The 23,232-nt window shown below is 43.5% G+C and overlaps 1 protein-coding gene across 4 annotated transcripts in view; it reads right to left on the bottom strand.

Annotated features, from left to right (window-relative positions):
• zfhx4 (zinc finger homeobox 4) overlaps window positions 1-22,606 on the bottom strand; it is a 95,949-nt gene extending 73,343 nt beyond the window's left edge. The window contains exon 1 of one of the 4 annotated variants that reach the window (XM_088072327.1): window positions 22,557-22,606. The gene's annotated coding sequence lies outside the window, so the exon portion shown is untranslated. Of the gene's footprint in view, window positions 1-3,819; window positions 3,956-9,469; window positions 9,856-13,324; window positions 13,475-22,556 lie in introns of those variants that run through there. The other 3 variants (XM_088072325.1, XM_042510918.2, XM_088072326.1) reach the window with 3 other exon arrangements.
• Window positions 22,607-23,232: the final 626 nt, after the last annotated feature.

Here is a 23,232-nt window from a genome sequence, read left to right as displayed (position 1 = left end):
ATATCTCTCTCTTTTTTTGCTCTCTCTCAAACACACACACACACACACACACACACACACACACACACACACATGAAAAGTGCCACAAGACATATAACGGCAAAGGAAAGCCACATTCAAATCTTATTTTTTTAAATTATACATAACATTCGTTGTGAAAAGGGCAGCAATCACTGTATGCTCTGCTCTTTTAATAAAATCTCTGCTGCTGCTTTTATAATATTACAAAAAAGGTATAAGCATGAGGGTCTGCGGCAAGCCAAAAGGAACACCGGCCCATCCATCACCACATCTTGACACTTGTTTAGGGTATTGTATTAAGGAAGAGGTCCATTCTTCAGCCATACTTTGCTTTTTTAACAATTCCTCCAAAGCCTCCCTATATCTGCTCATCTAAACTGGGATGAAACACTGCAAAAAACTCCCCTCTTTATTTAGTCTAGGGGCAGAGAGCTGATACATCAGTGAAACCGCTGACAAAACCGGCCCTGTTAATACCTACAATTTCATATACAAGAACATTCCAGCGCCTGCTCTGCTCTTCTTCTTTACTGTCACAGAAAAAAAAAAAGGAGACTTATTTTTTTCCTCTCTTTTTAAAAGCAAATAATTAAAGATTATTCCACTGGCTGGTGCCAGGCCAGAAAAAAAGAGGCAGGGTTTGAGAGGGATAGTGTTGGCTGGAGTCTCCTCGGGGGAGTTGTGGAGACACATGCTTGCTTGCCTGTATTAGATCAGACTGAGACCTACATTGGAAAAGGAAGGATTTTGTTTTTTAACACTGTTCATGTATCCTTGCAGTTGCAAAGTAGTCCAGAGAAGTCATGTGGCCATGTGGGTGGGCATTTAGGAAATTTTACATTTTGGGATTTTTTTCCATGCTGTTAATGGAGTCAAAGAATTGTGAATTAATTGTTTATTATTTTTATTAACAGAATAACTGAGGAGGTCTCCATGCAACTAGGGCTAAATTCTTTGGTAAATTCGTCTCATCTCTCATTACACTGTTTGTTTAAGCCCACAAGTCATGCATAATTAATTAGCCACTTCCCTGATGAGCCCTGCCAATGGCCTTGATATCCACATGTTATTGCATTCAGGAATACCACATGCCAATCATGTCACATGTGAGAAATACATGCATACACCAGCACATGCGCATGCACACACATGCAAACAATATACCTGGACTAAAAAGGAGAGCAGGGGTTATTTGATACACATACCCTATCATTGTTATCTACCAACACACAGAAACACTCTCTCCTTATTTCTCCATTTCGTCTTAAGGTCTATTAATGTGCATTTGTCCTGTGACTGGGCTCTCTGCCTCTTCAATCCCCGCCTTTGTCTTTAGCCAACGAGGAGGGAGAATGTATCATTTGTCATGAGACGTCTTGTGCTATTGTGGTGTATCTTTTCTCAAACCTGGAGAAACTTAGTCATTCATCAACTTTTTCCCCCCTCTTAACTGAGAGCTTGTCTTTTTAACTTCTCTTTGGATGAAGCAGTTGTGGATATTTTTTTTCTCTCTGGTTTTGTTTTTACCTTGCCAGCTTTTAAAGCATTGAAAATACTTCTGAGAGCAATCGATAAAATGTGGCATATAACCTTTTGTACTGTGCATTATTTTGTTGGTAAGTACAAGAGGGACAAAGCTTTCTAAAAACAAAAAAGGCTGCTGAATGCTTTGTTGAATATGTAAGATGAGGACTTTGAGGCACTCACGTGGACGTGAAGTGCCGAGCAAGTGTCCTTCATAGTGACTGCATTCAAGGAGTATAGAGGACAAGCAATGTCACAGTCTAAAAGGTAACTGCAACTTCAAGTTCACACAGACGAACAGAAATGAAATGAGCACATATATACAATAAAGTTTGAAAAATCGGTGAGAAGAGAGGGTTTTTTTTTTTGCGTTTAGATAGCCCAATCACTGTTTGCGATTAACTCCCCTCCCTACCTGACGGGAAAAAAAGCACATCCAGAGATGCAAATGAAAGACGAGACAGAGGCAACAGAGAACATGAGACAGAGACACCAATAGAGACCCACAGAGAAAGCAAATCAGTGAGACAATACGACAGAAAGAGAGCGGCCTCATTTTTTCAACAGCCTATTTTATTTGACCTAAACCTGAGAATCTTAGCCACCCCCAGGGCCCACAGGACCTCAGATCAAACAGAAAGAGTCTCCGAACACACGGCCCCGATTGTTCTTTCCCCACCCAACAAAACCCCCCTCCCCGTTTCCACTTTGAAATGAAAAGAATAAACATATTATTCTAAATGAAATACCCAGACCCATGTTTTTCCATAGCTAATATCCTGTACGAGATGGCTGATGCAAAATAGGCAGGAGAGCCTGAGAACGGGACAGCGCACAGAGGGAAGAGAAAAATCCCCCTTCTTTCTATTTTCCCTTAAGAGACTGATGAAGGCCTGGCGAGATGAGAGAGAGACAGACACAGAGACATGAGAGAGAGAGAAAGAGAGAGAGGGAGAGAGGGTAACGCAATCCTGACTGGCGCAGGACCAACAGCAACAAAAACATTTAGATAACCGAGCTCAATAATGAACGATTTCAATGAGGACAAAAATTACATTTCCTACAGATAACATGCCCCCTTCCCATAACAGAGCCAGAAGAGCCCCGAAACCACGTCATGCTCAACAGTGGTGCGCTGGAGTATTATGTTAGGGGAGGGTTGCAGTAACTATATTAGTATCCTTTTACCCCGCCAGAGACAGTACTTTACTGGTTGTAAGAACATGGAGTTGGCAGAGCTGAGAGAGACGGTGAGAAATATAGACCCTGTATGACAACTTCGACTAGCTTCACTCGAAAAGCAACAAATCACTTCTCAACCGACCGAGCTATAACACTACCGGTGGCACGGCTCAAACGATTACCGATCTGCAATACACACTACAAGGGCCACTCAAAATAACACTCCACACACACACACACACACACAACCAAAGATCGCTGCGGCACACTTGATCCTCACAGGTGGTGCAGGTCACAGCGAGAACACCATCCCCACCTTTCCCATCCGCTAAGCACTCACTTCCTTTCATGCCAAAGTCTGTCAAGTTGTTGAGAGGGGAAGAGGCAAGAAAAGCGGAGATATAGCGTGGAAAGGAGGCAGAGAAAGAGAGAGGGAGTCTTTGTCCTCCTCCACTCAGCTCCAGCACGTTTCCTCCTCGGGTCTGGCCGGCATTAACATATGAAAGGCGAGGGAAGGCGTGCAAAAGGTCAAAGAAAGAGGATCCTGTCCAATGAGAGACAACAAAAACAGGCCACACCGGCCTTTGTGGCGTTCATGTTCTCCACTACCCAACCTCGTGCCCCTCCCTCGACCCAGGATCATTTCCATACGCCAGATGCAATGGCAATGATGACGGTTGATCATAAATTACTCACAAAGTCGAGTCGGGTCATATGGAAGTCACGGTGGCAATTTTAAGCTGCGTCACCAACCCTGGTGCCCCCGCCTACTACTAGTACCAGGACACACACACACACACACACACACACACACACACACACACAAGCATTCACATGAGACACACCTGCCTCGCAATTCCACAGTTTCCTCTACCCAGACGATATCCGACCAAATCCTGAGCAAACATCTCAATAAAGGAAAATGTAAGAACAGTGTAGTTTGATTTGATCCACGAAAGCCGCTCCCTTCCTTCCATGTAAATGCTACCTGAGCCACATCCATCCACTACATAATTGCACACTCCAGTGCTTTAGGGATGCAGTTTAGTATATACATGGAGGCTTAGGAAGCCAAGAGTTTACCACACTTACTCTATTATCATACATATTGCCTCACATGACAGCTTCCATCTGCTGGCATCCGAACAAACAGCCAAAAACACCAGCCCCGGCGTTTCCGGGGTCCTCTCCAGCAGTCCTCTACCGGCAGCAGCGGTGGCCAGAGACAGAGGGACTGGAGGGGAGAGAGGGAGGGAGAGAGAGAAGAGGGGTAGAGCATTTCATCTCTCTTTCATCTCTGTCACCCAGTCAAGCGTTCAATGCCCCATTCAGCGCCTGCCCAGCATTATGCAAAATAATGCTAATCCCCTTTCCCGTGCTTTCACACTTGTATAAACCGCCGTTCCTGCCTCTGAAAAGCAATTATATCAGTTTACATTCCTGTCAAAAAACAGGATTAGCATGCAAGTACTAGTAGCACCAACTAGGCCCAATCTCTATCCACCTTTGGCTAGCGGGAAGCACAGAAAATTAAATGTTTGTCCACCCTCCCCCTTAAAAAAAGAAAGTCCTGCTGCTTGGTTGGGGGTAGCTATAAAGATGTGTTGTAATTAGATATTTGGATGGAATGAAAAGAAGGGCTGAAAGTTTCAAAGGCAGAACTCCTCGTCCCTGTTATTTAGGCCCGAGCTATTCTTGTGCCAGAATCTCGGTCTTGTACAATAATCAAAAACAAATTCAGCTGTGTCGCTACACAGGGTCCATACCAGCCTCTCAGTCCCAGTCTCGCTTCACAGACAGCAGTGTGTTACACATGTGAGGCACGCAGACTGACACACACACAGCTGAACTGTTGTCGTCCCGTCCGACACATTGCTGCCACATGCGCACAGCCCTGCCAATGCACGAGTGCACATGCAAACACACACAGTGAGCAGACAAGGAAAGATGGCAGAGTATTTTTGAATATGCAAATGCTCGTACAAGCGGAACGTGTGTAAATAGGAGTCATTGTGTGCCGGTTTAATCTGGACAGTCGGGCCTCTCTCTATATACCCCTCTCATGTTTTGGAGGGGGGGTGCATACCCAAGTGACGACAGATCAGGGGACATTAGTCAGCACAATTAGCCAGGTCGTCATGGCGACTAATGAAATTTGGCAAAGCGGCCAGCCAGAGACTTAAATGAGCTAGCTGGTTATGTGCTAGCACGGGGGGCTGGCTGGCTGGCTGCTGGCTGGTTGCCTTACACACACCCATTATTCTTTTTTTTTTTGCCGTGGTGGTACAATAGAGTCACTTGTATCTCAGCCGATACCCACCGGCGGTACAAGCTCTCCGCCTGACAATTTGCATATGTTAATATAATTAAGTGCTAATTACACTAAAACTCGAATATTCACAAGTACCCTCCCTGGGAGCTATGGAGGGGCTTGATCTCGTTCCAAGTCTTTAACCCTCCTCCGCCTCTCGCTCAGTGTGTGTGATAGAGAGAAAGTGTGTGTTAGCGGTGGTGCCCCAGGGCTGACAAAGGAAGCCCCCCTTCTTTGAGACATAATGCTGAGCTGTTGCGGACTTCTTAGCTTCTCCCCCTACAGGCCTCGCTGAGCCAGGAGACCTTGACACTACTACTGCAGACCGTCACCCTACACACACGCGCGCACACACACACACACACACACTACATAACTTAGAGAATATCACACCTTGATCTCTCTAAAATATTCAGCTGTTAGATAGCTCCTTGCATCAAAAACTACATGCTTTGCAGTTGCATAATACATGTTGCATAAAACACTATCTATTAAAAACCTAAGGAGGGAGAGTGAAAGAGAGAATGTAATAAAAAAGACTACTTGGCCCATTAGAGTCAAATATCCAGCTTGGAAACCTTCAAATTAAGAATTTATTTTTTACTTTTTAAATTCCACCAGCCACCCTTCGTGTGAGGACAATGCTGGATATGTTCAATATTGAATCTTCTCAGAGCTGGTGACCAGAATGATAGCAGTTATTTGAGCCATAGATAAGAGACAAAAAAATCTACATGATTCCCCCCAGTGAGTATGCGTGTATGGATGTGAGAGTGTGTGTAGGCCTGCCGTTTTGATAATGGAGGACAGGCGGTTGTGCTTTTCACATCGTAATGGCCGTGAATCAGGGAGGAAGCCAAGCGGTCGTGCTACAATTAGAGCTCTTTTGTGCCTCTTCCTCTGTCTCTTTCTCCCTCTCTTTTCGTGTTTTCACTCGCTGACACTCTCCCTATCAAGGGTATGTTAAAATAGTCTACTCTGCTCTGCTGCAAAGGCTGAATGGGGGGGGGTTGCACTGTGCTGCTGCTGGACGCGCACATATACATGCATGCACACACGCACCAGATGGTACAGGAAGGAGGATTAAATAAACACACATGCACAGACACACACCTATTGGCAGACGGACGCCTCTGTGTGCACTGTCCCTTAATGAATGTCTATGGGGAGTCAAAGGGTCCAAGCTCATTTAGTTGACTCTCAATGAGATGCAGCATTATGACTATGGTAATACGCTCCTCCCTTCCCCAATAATCATACACAGGTCATTGTGTCAGAGTGATTCATTTCTATCGCACACATACGCCAGATGTTATTACGCAGAAGAGTAAATCTCTCCAATGGATGTCGATGGGCTTCTATGCAAAAAAGATGAAAAGCGGAGGAAAAAGAGAAGAAGAAAAAAATATATTGTTATAGCAGTTCGGCGTGTAGTGAGCTATACTGCTCGCTGAAGCATGACGGCTGGTAATGCAGGTTTGGATGTAGCTCTGTGTGTGTGTCTTTGAGGAGGGGGAGCTCCCCTTCGCTAATACCTGCTACTCGGATTACCACAGCGTCTTAAGTATTCAACCGGACTCATATTTTCCCTTTCTGCCCTTTTAGCCAAATTGGCTGTCTTTACACTGTAAAGCAGCGATATAGCCCTCCTTACTGAGGGCCTATGGGGGGATCCACGAAGAAGAACATTAAAATGCAGCGATAGCCTTGTTGCAAAGCTCCTCTCTATTTCTTTCTCTCTCCCTCTCTCTTTCTGCAGCAAAGGCTTCTAAATCATCCAGCCTCCTCTATTAGACGGGAGACTTATTGAGGTAGAAACCATAAAAAATGAAGAAGGGAAATTTAATCCCTGAAATATTGATTTGCACATTAATATCAGATAGGCAGAGGGCAATCTAGCCGGGTGGAAATGACACATTGTCGACCCCTAGGAGAGGCCCGAGCCAATCTTCTAGCTGCATGTGTCTTGGGCCCAGGAGTTATAGGACAGACTCAGCCCCTGTCTCCCTCTCTCTCTCCCATCCTCTCCTCCTCCCAGTACCCTCTCATCCCCTCTCGCCCCCCCCCCCTCCAACCCCCTCCATCCGCACCCTTAATGAAGGCTGCAATGCTGAAAATGCATTAGCTTTTAATAATCAAGAAGCATTTTCAAGCCAACAGCTATTGTCCTCCCAGGGCTGTCAGCCCATCTCTCACACTATATGTTTTTGTATCCCTCCCCTTGACTGCTACGGGTGAAATGAACATTACAAGCTGCTTAACTAACATGCAGAGATATACACACCCAGCCTTTGATAGTACTAAGACGCCACGCGCAGAAAAACAAAAACAAGGGGCCCGGGTTTCTACAAACATAAACCTCCAAAATTCTCTCATTTGCAAGACAAGAAAAATAACACAGAGATTCTGTTATTAAAGAGTGAGACAATACCGTCATTAACTGATGAAATTCACTGCAATTAGACAGGGTCATCTCCACTCATAATTTCGCTTTTTTAAAAATGTTGTGTATTGTTTTTTTTATAATTATTATTATAAGGCCTAGGCTACATTTTTATAATGACATGAAGGATATTATGCAGATGCATTTAAATTGTCCGACTAGAAAGAAGATCCATCCTGTCCAAAAATCATCAGTGCTCATAGATTTGGAATCTATAAAATTGATCTGATTTAAGCCAACATTTAACTTAAATGTTTTTATTACATTTAGTTTAAAAATCAGTTTACGTCTAGAAATATAATAACAATTATAATAATAATAAAATTGATTAATTCTTATAATTAAAGTAGTGATAATAGTCTGAATTTGTTGTTTGAGTTTCTGCAGAAAAACACGTATTTTGATTAAAAAGTAAGCTTACACTCTGTGTATAAAAACCTGTACGCATTCAATAATCCAAACAAATTTAAATGTACAACACATTTGGAAAACTGCTCTAAAATCCAATATTTCCGGGGATAAAGACGTTCTTACATCCACATAAAAAAGCCAGAAAAGCCGTGTAGAAAAAGACACAGTCCTGTAAAAAGGTCGCCTACCCTGTACACCGTTCATTTGGAGCGTATACAGTGTCTCCACGCACACACACTCACACACACTCACTACACCGTTACATACCCGGGTTGGAGACTGACTGGCCCCTTGGCCCTGATGTTTTTTTTTTTTTTCCTCCCGTGCGATCGATGTCCCCCCTGTCACTGTCGCGTCCCAATCCGAGCCAAGTCTACCTACCTAGCTCAAAAAAACAGCCATCAGGGCGCAAAAATACCTGAGAACCCCTACTTCTGCGCTCTGTCTGCTCGAAATTGACACAAAACACCAATCGGCAACTTAAAGAAGATGTTGCAACCCGCATCTCTGTGAATTAACAGAGAGACAATTTATAGAAGGAAATTATAAACCCACCGACGCGGATGGGGACTAAGGGTGGAAATGGAACTTATGGATGGAAGGCTGAAATTAAAATGTGTTGATATCAATAAATAACAATAGAGCATGCGTTTTGGATACATTTTGATCTTTCTCATGCCGGTGCTAAAGAAAAACAGGAGACCCAGGAGTTGGCTGGCTCTAAAGGGACTCGCCGTGCTATCAGCAGCCCAACGATCGCGCTCCCTCTTGGGCGACGCAGCCACCCACGCCTCGGTAAAGTGAGACTACTTTTTGAGCGCAGCAGGTAAAGATGTAAGAACTACGATCTGCAAATGCACGTTGCTTTTGTAACGATCGTTTAATAAAAGACATTCTTCCGGCTATTTTAAAGATATACACTTGTGCACACGAGAGGGGATCGTTTCGGGATCGTCACTCCGGCCGTGAATGCCTGAAAGGTGCATGAAACCCGATGTGTTAAAACTGGCTTTGAGCGCGGCGGTGCATCCGAATGATGTCTTTAAATGACATATCTGGTGGTTGGGGAGTGAAATAAGGAGTCTGGAAGTTGGGGGGAAACATCAACACATCCCTCGACTAAAAACAAGCTGAAAGCGGACATGTCCGAGGGATCGGACTCCTGGAAAGGCAACACCACATCCGCACTGCAAAGCCACAAAGGGGGGAGAAACGCTCGTCTCGTTGTATGTAACAGTGGAGTATTCCGTGACCACCACACAATCTCCGTAACAATAGTCTAAACTTTGCAAAAGGCAGGTCTGGACGTGGTATCCTACTCTAGTAGCACGGACACATGCGTAAGAACGCCTCCGACCCTGTCAGTCGCTTGTTTTATTGTAGCGCCGGAGTTGCACTAACATCACGATATCCGCCTTTATTCTGGACTAAAAACACCCAGCACCTGTTATCCAAACAGCCCCGATGTCAAAGATCCACCAGCGAGATAGATAATCGATAGCCGACCCCTAAATTTAACACACACCCCAAACTACTCAATAAAAGTTAAAGGGAGAGGTGGAAAGGAAAAAACTTACTTTCTTCCCCCTCCAAAGCCGTCACCTCCGCTTCTCTCTTTGCTCTTGGGTTTATAAAACAGTCACATCCAGCGGCTTGCGTAATTGGACAATCAAAACGTGGAAAAAACAGGGAAAATTACAATAATCCTCCAACTTTATATTGGTAAAAGGGGGTAAAACCACAAATGTCAAGCGTTTAGAGAGCTATCCCTTATTTTGGTTCCGGTGGCGGTGAAACGACGTGTCGACGGGCTGCCTCGCAGTTTCTCTTGTGGACGGGGGTCGGGAAACGGAGGAAAGGAAATGAAAATCCGATATGTCTTTATTCTGCTAATTATTATCGTTTTAGCCCTGTTTAAAAAAATGGCTGATTAAGTTGAGTGCGCATGTCTTTGTGTGTCTATTTCCCGATATGCACTCTGGGAATGGGTAGAGAGACAGAGAGAGAGAGAGGGCGAGAGAGAGAGAGAGAGAGAGAGAGAGAGAGAGAGAGAGGGAGGGAGCAAAAGAGAGACGGAGAGGGAGGGAGAGAGAGGAGAGAAGTGTAATTAGTGAGTTGATCAACAGTCTCCACATTGCAAATGACGCGCACACGGAGCCCTGGCGGCCACATAGGTCTATGCGCGCAGAAAAATCCTTTTGTAGGGTTTCTCTCTAAGGGCCAAATCACATGTAGAACAATGGACAACCGCTTCCTGCAAACAGGCTGGACTCAGAATTACTTACAAGTATTTAGAAGTCATCTTTTACTATAAAATAAAACAAGTTCTGTAGACGGATATTTCTGCTCCGAAGCGCAAAATTCTCCGACATAATTCTCTTTTGTTTTGATTTTACAAATACATGATTTTACCCTGCACACGATGCTTATTTGTGTATTTACATCATCTTGATTTTTATTGATTCTGACACTACAGGTGAATTACTTTTTCTACATGTGTGGGATGAACAGTGCGGATTTTGAGAGATAGATAATTTTTTAAAAATGAACATTTCTATGAGGTTTGGAACAATTTATGAAAATGAATTAAATAGATTGACTTTGAGGATAACAATGTTTAATCATCAATGTGCATAAAAACAGACACAAAAAAAAACACCTGAAGGGTAGAATCAAAACCACACAATCGCCTTGTGTCGCGCATCAAAACGGGCCTATAGTGTGGCATATATTTTATAGGTAACACCATTTATGTACAAAAACACAAAAGCATCCACACACAATTTATGCAACACATGGATGCTCGTTTATGCTTTTTTTTATTGTATTCTCATATAATATCGTCGCCTTTTTTTCTCGGAGTGAGGAGGCTGTATCTGATCTGTTGCATATAGGGCGCATATGAAACGTTCAAGCTTAAAAATCAAAGCCACAATGCATCACGGTAATCCACCACATGTTGGAAAGTCATCACTGCCCTTTCGGGACCGCTGAGGCCCCGTGTGGGTTCAATAGAGCCAAACTGCAAAATCCAATACAGGGTCACACAAAAATCCCCCTCTCTATTCAAAGCTCCATTCACTGGCGTTTACATTTAGTGTCCTTACAAAGTGCATCGCTCTGTTGGCCCTATAGCCTTTCAATGCAAACCGTTTACTGTGTGTTTCCCCCTCCGGTTTCTTAATAGTGGCTTTTGGGCAAGTGGAAGACTTTACACAGTCTCAATCGGGGAGAAAATCAAGAGATCTTGTTCGCCTTCATGGAAAAAATCGAAGCTGGGGGTGAATTGAACTGCATGAGCCGGGGCTTGGGATGTGATGATAAGGCTGCTGCTGGCAAGTGAACTACTAGGTCTACTTTGCAGCCACATTGACTGGACTGCACCCATACCAACTGGATCCTTAAGAAGCCAAGAGATCCGAGCCCGACCCGACCCGAGGCTGTTTATTCTGGGTTTAGAGAGGTCTCTGACAAAGGGGGTGGGTGGGTCGAGGTGAGGAAACAGAGGCGTCACTTTTCACCCGGATCCAAGGCTCCTGCTGCTGCCTGCCGCTACTGCTGCAGCTGCCTCCCTGTCCTCCAGGGGGGTTTTCTAGCCTGTCAGCCTTGGGAAGCGTCGCTCACAGACGGCTTGGAGAGTCGAGTCGACCCGCTGCTGCAGCGGACGCGCAAAAAGTCCACCGGGGCCGTGCGTCGAGCTTCCAAAAGCTGTGTGGAGTGGACCTATTTCTCATTTGCGACTTCAAACACCTAAACGGAGGACTTTTGTAGACATAAACCACCGTGATTTTTCTTTTTTTTTTACATCTCCATTTCTGTGAAAGGATGTACTTATTCCCCACTTTCCATGATTACATTTGTGCGCGCGGTTGGCATTTTCAGCGGAGTTGCGTTTTGTTATTTTATTTGTTTTCTGTGAGAAAACGAGAAAGTACAAAGCGGATTTAGAGAACTGATATAGGCTGCCGCTTATCTTAACCTCCTGCGTTTGGTTAAATCCCCCCCGGTCTCCACCCTCCCTCTCTCCCTGCAGACGATGCTCTTTCTCCGGAGGACCGCCTGACAAAAGACCGCGTTAACTAATATTTCGCCCCATTTCCATATCAGCAGCATCCTCAATTAATTATAGATTTTTATCTGTAAACTCCGGTCTGGTGTCTGTGTGTGCTTGCTCTGGTGTGTGCGTGTGCGCGAGAGTGTGCCAGTATTTGTGTGTTGTAAAGCAAATAAATTAGAATTTCTTAGTGACATCGCTAGAAACATGGACCAGGATGACTGGAATTAAACTCTTTTAATTATAGTGTAATTATCAAACATTAAAGGCATTGTGTTTTATTTTCTAATATTGCCATATTAAAGGTGGCATTGAACACTCATAGTGATCTTATGCCAGTCGATCAATAACTTTGAATCGTGCGGAGATATTACCTTAAAGGCTTGACACTGAGAGATGCCATGCTGGAACCATTGCTGCTCCATAAATATATATTCTCTGGAGTCAAATTGGAAACCTGAATTTGTAAAATTTTTATGTTATATTTTTTAGATAATAATTTACTTTATTTGTGCTGTTTACAAACGGTCACCTGGTCAGTTATTTCTGGATGTGCACACAGACTTCCACCTTGTTTGTCCTATGCGTCGGCGCCCTCATGGGGTTGCATGGCTGACCCCTCTGCCTCCTCAGGACACACAACACGCAAAAAGCCCCACAGCTCTGACCCGCAACCTGCCACAGTGACCCACTGGCCAACTCTCGTCCAGCAAACACACGTACAAACAAGCTCCACAAAGGCCCACAAAACAGACAATAACAAGTTAAGTGTAACTCTTTCAGCACATGACACCAATATGAGATGATGCCACTCACTTCAGAATAATTAAACAAAACAAAAATGCACTTAAATCCTTCATTCAAAATGTGTGTAATGATCAAAACTGTATTTTCACAGGATTAAATGAAATTTTGCTACACAGAAAGCCTCGAAATGTAAAGTCACATGCAAGTTGCCATCTGTGTTAAATTAAGTTGCAAAAATCGATTGATTGCAAATAAATCGAAAAGGCAGAAATATATCTGTGATTTCAGCGAAATTAATGTCAAATAAAAAACATGTTTCCTCCACTTGTGTGCTGACAAAATACCCCACAGAAGAAGTGGGCAAAAACAATTGGCTCTTTAGCAATAAAAGAGGAAAACGCACTGAAATCAGTGACACAAAATGAAGTTTTTGCCCATACATGCTCGACATAAACTCTTTCGACGTGTTCACTCTCAGCCCTAAAGCCATCCAACAGCGCTCCATAAATATGCAATCGTTATAAAAACTTCAAAATTTTTCCTCATCTTACCTCTTTTAAATCCCCCAAAAAGCATAAAGTATAATAAGCCATTGAAAGAGAAGAGAAATAAAAATGTAGACTCTCGGTACCTTTGGTATAAAACATTCCGTTTTTCTTCTTTTCTGTCTTTCTCTTGCTCAGTAGCGATCCGATAATAGCATATGGAAAGTGTTTTCAAAATGCCCAGATTTGGCACATTGTCATTGAAAAGAGAGGAGCGCAGTGATGCGGTGCTACAACAGGGGAAATGAGTTGCGGATTGGACGCAGCCCGCCTCGGTGCGGACTTATCCCACTTTAATTTAATATTCCGCAATCACACACACTAGTGATGGCATATAATTCAAGGAGAAATTCAGAGGGAAGGAAATGCTTTTGTGTGTGTGTGTGTGTGTGTGTGTGTTTTTTTTTTACACCACTTTATTTGATTAAGGAGGGAGGCAGCACAATATTGTGTCTTTTTCACTCTGTTTCCCTCCTTCTTTGCCTCCCCCCATCCCGAGTCAGTTTTTATATTTTTTTAATACATGAAACAATAGATATTTATTTGTGCGTATTTTGATCATTTATTTAAAAATCAACAACTCCGACTTCTTTGCGCATCGGTGTCACACTGAAATCACCCCTAACATAAAATCGAGACCCATAAACGCTTGTTTGTAAAACACTGAACCCGAAATCAATGTATTGGGACATTTCAATCGATTATATAAACGAAAATCCATACGCAACATGAGACCGGTATCAGCCCTCTCTTCCGCTCCCTTTTAAAGAGAGAGAGGGAGAGAGAGAGGGGGAGAGAGAGACAGAGGGAGAGATGAAAAAAGCAGAGAAGAGAAAAAAGAAACAAAGACTGTCAATGCAGCCCTTTGCCTCAGTCACTTAGATCAGGGCTTCTCCAGAATTTTCATGTCAAGGACCCCCAAATGGACACACCTATGCCAAGGGTCCCCATTTAATTGGATTCCGTCCCTGGGACTCCCAATGTGCGTTTTTGTTGTTGATATTGATTTGGAATTGCATTGTAAACCTGCTGCAAGTGTGGCGCAAATACAAGTGAAGCCTTTGTTCAGACATATGTTCTCTAATTGGAATAATTTCAGGTTAATGAAATCAGAGCGAAATTAAACAATTCTTCATTTTACCCAGGGGGGGTGCGCCCACTGAGTGGCCTTCGCGGACCTTTGAGGATTCTTGTACCCCACTTTTGAGACTTAGATGTCAAAGTGCTTCCAGATGCGCAATGATAGTGCAAGTCCTGATGACAACAATTAGACAGAAAAATGCCCTAATCAAACGGGGCCACACGGGATTACGTTGCATTTCAAGGGTCAAAGGGAACCGTTTCAGCACCCCCAACCCTCCAAACCCCCGCCTCCACGCCAAAGATCACATTTCAGCATCACATAACCTACCCAAGCAACAATCAAGCACTTCAGGCCCTATAATCAGGTATGCAAATTCTCAGGGATGGACATGATAGCCGGTGCGCACTGTCAGAGGAGCTATTGCATAAACTGTGCATTAATATGCAACATGATATGAAAGGGGGTAAGGAATTGGGGAATGGGGGTAAAATAAGGAGGTGCCAATCATGTAAAATTTACATGGGACCACAGCTGCTAGGGCTCTCGAGCAGGGGAAGAGGTGGGGTGGAATTAGGGGGGGATTTGAGATTAGGAGACAGGAGAAGGAGGATGGGGTGGAGGTGCAGGGGTGGTGGGGTCCGTGCAGCCGCCGGTGCCACTCTGTTTATTTGATAAGAGCAATCGATGGCCCCTGACTGTAAAGTCTTTACCCAGATGCAGGCGGGGCAGGGGGCTGCCGTGATATTGCTCCCCGAAGAAGAACAAGTGTTGTGGCAAGCAAGAAGGAGGAGCAGGAGAAGAACAGAAACAAGAGAGGAGGAGAAGGGTGACTTGGCAGACGTCGTCGCCCGCATTTCGGTGGCTCGCGAGAGGAAATCAACACTATACAAGTGCACGCACACACTCAGAAACACACACACACACACACACACACACACACACACACACACACACACACACACACACACACACACACACACACACACACCCTTCCCCTCCTCCCCATCTCTCTCACACACCACCAACACCACTGCTGTTTCCATTCAGTCTCACCTCGCCCTGCTGCCCTCCTCCCACTTGGCCCTTTGGTCCTCCGATCTTTTTCATTGTTGATCCCTCTTTAATAGACACGCGTCCAGTGAGTGTCCTCCATATATGGACAGAGGAATAAAAAGTCCCACTCCCCCCAAAAAAACCGGCCTCCTCGCGATGCCCCAAACAGACAACACACACACCCGCCTCTGGTCCCAAATTCTATTGATTATCACTCAGATCCACACACACTTATAGACCCGTAAAGCTGTCGTGGATGGGAACAATAGCACCTGTTTGCACCATATCAGAGATTTTATTTTATTTTATTTTTAAATGTTATCGAAATAACTTAAATAACTCTGTTATTATGTAAACGTTAAAATACTAATTCAGGTATACAAATTAAAAAATAAACATGTAGCATTTCTGAAACATTCAATCATTTTATTATGCCTATTTAAAAAACAACAACTAAATTACATGGAATAAATAATAATAAAAAACAATAATTATAAAAGTAAAAACACTAATATATGATGTTATACACTGTGTTAAAATAAATCATTAAAAGAAAATAGAAGTCAAATTAAAGCAATCAGAATATAATTTGAAAACTAACAGAAGGCCTGCTATTTAATGGCCTCATGAAAGTAAGACTGCTCTACTGTATGTTGTCACATGGCTTATTAGAGTGCTTTCTTCATGACAACCCAGGAGCTTGAACATGTCAATTTAGTGGTCTGAGAGGTCCTTTCCAGGAGCCCCCCCACTCTGCCTCTCTCTTGGGGACTGTCACCCCTCCACCTTCCCACCCCATCATCCATCCATCCATGCCTCCCATCCTCATCCTCAGCCCCCCGCCCTCCTTTCCTCTGACACTCAGTGCGCCATCCCAACACGGCAAATAACCCGGTCAGTAGCGAGAAGTGAGTTCTGTGGCAACAGATTGACACCTCGACATCCAGGGTAAAAACGTCAGGAGCGTCAGAAAGTAATATGTTACTCATGACTTAAAAGTAAAATTACTGTAGTCCAATATTTGTGACACTGCTGCCGCCGCCAGGTTATTTTCCATTACATTATCGTTTTTACGCTTAAATTTGAATGTTTTAAAAATTTCAATATATTTTTGATGCCTACTTCTAAGAAATTTTCGATTTAAAATGAGGCTGTGACATCATTTTTGAATTATTTAATTCCACTGGCGAAATAAAAAAAAATGTAAAACCGGTTTTGAATTAGTAATTCTGAACCCTACATTTTTTTTATTTACATATAGATGTTATTTTCACCACTCATTATTTGTGTTGCAGCACGTTACAAAGCACGGAGTTACCACCGAACACTGTTGTCAGCCGTGAGCTTGTAGAGTCAGTCAGTCAGTCAGTCAGTCTCCTGCCTGGACGCCATCATCTATCAAGCCGGTCAAGTCAACCGGAGGCGCAATGACCAATGCGTAAATGCGCACGGATTAGCGGATGCCGCTCAGACAAATTGGCAACGCTTGGAAAGAAAGAGAGAATAAAGAAAGCGAGAGAGAGGCGTCATTTTTTTGAGCTGTGCAGTGACCCTGAAAGATGCTTGTTGGCTTCATCACTGCATTAGAAGAGTCCTTGTAAGGGCTCTCCAACCTCCTTTCCTAGTGACCATCATCAGTTCAAGCAGTCATTTCTGCAAGCATCTACTGTGCCGAAGTGTCATTGAGCAAAAGACTGAGTCAGTGGAAGCCCCAGACTTTTGTTCTGAGGGTGAGTCTGACCTGTGACCTTTCTGTATTTGGGGGGCAAAAGACAAAAGACCTTCCTTATATGGGGATCAACATGATTTAACAACATATAGTTTATTATTATAATTTAAAAAAACAGAAACAGCAGAGGCCAATTATGATTTTAAAAGCTTGTGGAATATAAGTTAATGAGGAAAATGATGATGTATTCTTTTCTGTTTTTTGGCAATAAAAAAGTAAATGAATTAATAAATCTTTAATTTCCATCATTAATTGCTCGTTATTTTCAGTGCAAAATGAAATGATTAAAAATCAAACATCAATGTAAAAGCTTTGCTCTTCCTCATCTTACATGTAAATTTCATATTGGCAAATTCTGTACAAGGAAGACAGATAGACGGACTTTAGAAAGCAGGAGAGATGGATTACTTTGTATTATAATAGCAAAGTCAATATTGTTTTTATGGAGTAAACCCCATAACTTGAACTAATTCACAATCAAACAAGCAGGCAAACTGTGGATAACAGTGAAATGGTGCAAGCAACCTCTCAACACACATGCGCGCGCACACACACACACACACACACACACACACACACACACACACACACAAACGCAAACTCTGTTATGTTTTCAATTTGGGTTGAAATGTAGACATTTTCCCTTGGTTGCATAACTGCCATCCGTATCGCCCCTCCCTTCAATTAAATGCTATTTCTCCCAAACAAAATGTCAGAATCATTCCACACAGGGTAGTTCAACAGTGATTTGTTCTGAAAGCTATGTGTCTTTCTCTGAGATGGTGTGTGCATTTGTGTGTGTGTGTGTGTGTGTGTTTGTGTATGTCTGTTTGTGTATCCTGACCTCAATTCTAACTGGGTTCACAAAAGGACGGAAAAAAAGGTGCCTAAAAATACATTTAATTCACAATCAGCCCAACTGAGCTGAGAATGACAAATCCTTTTAGAACGCCCCACAGTGTGATGTGAGATTAGGAAACATAAACACACACACACACACACACACACACACACACACACACACACACACACACACACACACACACACACACAACAAGCTGTGTAAACTACACACATGCATGGACACACAAAAGTGAAGGTAAAACACAATCAGGTGTGAAAATTAAAAAATTCTATTGCAAAATCATGTGCTTTGAAAAAGAATGTATTTTGGAGAACACGACGCTACTAAAAAATACCAGAAAAATTTTTCACTTCATTGTTGAAGTAAATGAATATTGAAAAAAGTAATTTAAAGGAATCTAAATTATTCAGTTCAGCTTGTACTGATGAATATGTACATTTTTTTAAACCAAAGGTAATTCAAATCCTTAATTTTCAGCAAATAAAATGAATAATACAAATATATTTTTAGGCACTTTTTTATCTTTGTATGGGTTTCCTGAAGCAGCTTAGTGAAAAAATAAAATTTAATCAAAATAACAGGCAATCTTGTTTATTAATGAAAATATATATTCTAAAAGGGGAACTTTTTCCTTTTCGTTTGACCACTTGTCAATTTATTTAAAGCAATAAAACTGTAGAGCTGCAGTCGTTCATATTTTCTGTGAGCGCGGACACTCTGCTCAAGTCTCCTGGCTCAGAGATTCCAAGATGGCCACGCACCTGTCATGGAGGTGGATTGTCCTGATTATGTATGGAGATCACCTCAAGGCCTCTGTAAGCTACGGAGAGCATGCACACCTTGAGTTGCTGGTTCAATGCTGGTCAAAAGCCCGTCGTTTTAAAACCTCTGACCGCCCCTTAGAAAGAAAGGATAAACCCTGGCAGTGTCTCCCCTCTCTTTCCCTCTCACACTTCCTTTCTTTTTCTCTCCATTGCCCTCTCTCTCTCCCTCTGTCTCTCTCTCTTTCTCTCTCTCGCCCCCTCTCTCACATCAGAAGCGCTGAAATGCACCCCAGGGCCAAATCGCACAGAACAACCCCTCTGAGCCAGAGAAAAAAGCTGGAATCCGTTTGCCCTGATATTTCACCAGCACCAGCCAGGAGCGAGGGGAGAGGGAAAGACAGAGGGAGAGAGAAAGGGAGAGAGAGAGGGAGAGAGAGAGAGAGGGGAAAGAGACTGGGGCAGAGAAAAAGGGATAGATGGGAAAACGGCAGACCAGGGCTGTATTTATTGGGGGTGTGAGTGCTGCGCTGTAGGCTGTGGGATGGTCGGGAGAGTGCAAGGTGTTGCTGTTAGGTGTGGTTGGGTTTACAGAAAGGGAAGAGCATGCATAGATAGGATGGTGGAGGAGAGGAAAAAAAAGAGGGAGAGATGGAAGGATTGGTCATGCGCAAGGTAAGAGAGAGGCTTTGTTTGATTGTATGTGGGAGGGGGGTGAGGTGGGGATGAGGGGATGGGAGGGAGGGGGCTGAAGCTGTCGTCTGTGGGGTTATTATTATTGCAGGCAATCTTTGTGTGTGTGTGTGTGTGTGTGTGTGTGTGTGTGTGTGTGTCTTAGAGGGAGAAGGCGAGATGAGGAGATATGAGATTCAGCTGCGGGGTCATTATTTTTTTTTATTTTTTGATGCATGTCATGAGGCTAAAAGAAGGCTTGAAGTCTCACACTTTCTGACATCACTGATGATGCAGGCTCATTTGCATACTTACCAACAATTTGTGACACAGGTGTTTGCGGCAGTGTGTTCGGACCAACTATCGATTTGCAGAGTGAGGACTGTACTCAAAATACGAGACATCCGGTGCACACATGAACACACGCAAAACACAAGCAGGCCTCGCTGATTAACATCTCTGCCACCATGTCAATAATAACTGTAAGAAGGACAGACTACCTTAACGCTGTAGAGAGGACTGATAAGGGGGAGAAAAAGGAATATAAAAGGATATAGGGTTTAAATGAAAGAGAGATTGGGAGAGCAGAGTGGGAGAGAGGAGCATTTTTTTTTTTTGCCATTTCACCCACTTTAATAGGAGGACAGTTAATGGGCCTTTTTTATCGGGCACAGGCATCAATCAAGAGGTGTCAGGCGGCCGCTGAATCTGGGCTGTGGTCCTCTTCACAGATGACTGATTAGCAAGCCAAAATCACCAGATCCATCTTCCGACGGTCACTTTTATTACAGTCATTTTTAAAGTGACAGCAACCTGCCTTGTCTCACAACACTGGCCACCGCATATATATTCTCATCTTCTCTCCTTCCCTCTCTGCATCTGTCTTCCTCTCTCGTTCTGTCGCTGGGTATTTGGTCAGTCACTCTCCTGTTATTTCTTTGCCCCCTCCCCCTCTCTCCCCTTTTCTCCCTCTTTTAACTACTTTTATCTGACTTTCTTTCTGTCTCTCTCCAATCCTCCCCACCCCACCCCCTGTTGGTGCTACACTTATTCTCTCACTCTGCTGGGCAGGTTGAGGGGAAGCAGGGTCAGGGAGGTGTGGAGAGAGACAGGGGAAAGAGGGGAGAGAGAGAGAAGAGAAAATAAGACCCCCTCCTCTTCCATTGTCTGAAGGGTGTGTTCTGAATCCCTATATCGTTCGCTCTCCAGAGATGGCGAGAAATTCGTTTTGCACAGTTCCCCCCGCTGTCTTACATTGGAGGAGGAATTCTCCATTCCCAAGCACAAGATGAATGTAAATGAAACAGTTTCGGCGCGGAGTGTGTTGGTCACAGCTGCATTTACGTACATGGCTGCTCTCTGCAGACGGCATTTTAAGAAACAGACAGGGTGACATTAAAGTTGGAGGCCAGGGAGTGTTAAAATGTGTTTTTTTTGGGGCCTGGATGTAATAATATGTTGCTGGGAAAAGGGTGTCAGGAGACTGTCTTGAGGTAGAATTTTGTTTTGGAGCTTGTCAGTCAGATTTCTCATCCGTTCCTGCCTCAGTTTACTTACAGGCTGCGTTCAAAATAAATCACTGCATCAAATAATCATCGTGCAATCATTCAAAATGGCAGCTGAAGCTATGTTTACCCAACGGTTCGCGTACATGTGTGTGTGTGAGAGCGAGTGTGTATGAGGCCAGGCTCTAAAGAGCACTCCTGTGTCTTGGCAGGAGATATGCTAATCGCAACTGACATCAATCTGAAAAACATCAGCCGAAGTAACATGTGTCTAAGATTACATTTACAACCTTCTGAGCAAAGAGGGACAGCGCACACACATAAACACACACAGCGGAGGGAAAAGTGGGTCAGGTAAAACAAGCAAACGTATTTCAGAGACAGCCTGCCATTTGCGATGTCCTCAAAAAACAACTGATTGAGCAGCTTGTCGAAACATTAAGGCTCAAATTTGAAAGCTTTGGAGTCGTCTTAAACACAGGAAGGATTATTCTATTAAACAAATGTGTCCTTTGTTTTTCACTGCCCGCTTAAATACCGAAAGCTTTTAACATAGACATGCAAAAAAAGCTATTACTCCTTTTGTTTAGACGCTTAAAGTTAATGTTACTAGTTTCTTCCTTTGCTTTTGAGCAGAGGTGGAGGGCGTACTTTTTTTTTCAGGCTGTGATATGCATTAAAAGACAACCTGGGTCACATTTTACAGTGAAGCACCTGAACATCAGAGTGACTCAGGCGGGTGTAAAATATGTGTCCTGCTAAAACCCATTCGGATAGGGCCCTTAGATGTGTGTGTGTGTTGAGGGGGCAGATAGACAGAGAGACATACACACACAGGAAATCGTAGTAATGGCGCTAGCAGCTGTGGCTTGCTAAGTGAACACATACGACTGTAGATATACTAGATCAGTCTTTCCCTAAGCTTGGGATCAGATCTGTGTGAGTATATGTGTGTGTTAGTGTGTGTGTGTGTGTGTGTGCGTGCGTGCACAGAAAAGAGGCTTTCATGTATCTCTGCAGTCCAAAGTTTGCACTTAAAACTCTTACATACACACTTAAACACTCATTTGTCTCAACTGAAAAACATCAAAATGAAAGCAAAAAAAAACGTCTACGATCAGCCTCTTCCTCTCTCTCTCTCTCTCTCACTCACACACACTTGTACACACACTTTCAGTCTATCTCGAGGGCAGCGGGGCACTCAGGGGTCTGACAGTGAGTTTGGCCCGAACATCCGCCAATAAAAGATCGCTGCAGTATTTTACGCTAGAAACGTTTGATGACAAGCAGTAACTAGCGTGAAATTCACCCTAGATTAAATGTCCTAGGAGTTGTATTCCCATCCGGCAAATACACACATCTGTGATCACTCGCACACACACACACACACACACACACACACACACACACACACACACACACACACACACACACGCGCACACACAAGCTGTAAACTTCAGTCAGGGTATACCCCTCAGCAGGGGGAAGGAACAGGAAACAAATATAAATCCTGAGATGCACACACACACTTATATGGACATATGCACAGACATAGTCCCATGTAAACACACTGACATCAGCAGACATATATACTGCATAGATACTATATAAATACATGCACACGTCGGCATAAAGAAACACTGACTTACTCTCAGGCGTTCAGACTGGAGACACACCAGGGGGCAAATCATAGCAGGAGACTTGTAGCGTGTTTGGCTGATTACCAGTCGAGCAAATAGCAGAGAGAGCATGCTCACACTGCCACCTCCATCCTCCTCCTACACACACACACACACACACACACACACACACACACACACACACACACACACACACACACACGTGCACACACACACACACACACACACACACACACACACACACACACACGCACACACACACGCACACAACACACACACCTATTTCTTTGTTGGTTAGTCAAAGCTCTGATTATTATAATTATTATAAGTTTATGTCTCTTTTTTTTTCTTGATTTTGTTCTTTATTTACATCTCGGCTTAAAGGAAGAATTGCAGCACCAGGCACAAAGGCTCAGAATGGCTCTCACGACACGAAATTACTCGGTTAGACAGGTAACGCTGAAGTCAAGTTGGGAGCAAACAATTAAAGGGGTGTTTATGCAAAAATATTTTTGAGTGGGTTTCGATAAAAGGCGTGACCTGAATTTAAATCGTACTGATTATTAAATTGAGTCAAATTCGCTGTTATCTGTAAAAGAAAAAAATATACAGTGTGTCGCTCAGCTTGTCAGAGTTGAATGGATGACAGATGAGGACAGAAGTGCAGATGGAAAGCTGTGACAGA

This window comes from Plectropomus leopardus, chromosome 21 (genome assembly GCF_026936395.1).
Source record: "Plectropomus leopardus strain MGB_pleo_1.0 chromosome 21, ASM2693639v1, whole genome shotgun sequence".
Taxonomy (NCBI): domain Eukaryota; kingdom Metazoa; phylum Chordata; class Actinopteri; order Perciformes; family Serranidae; genus Plectropomus; species Plectropomus leopardus.
Note: the sequence above shows the minus strand (reverse complement) of the source record. Positions and strands in the feature narration are given on the sequence as shown.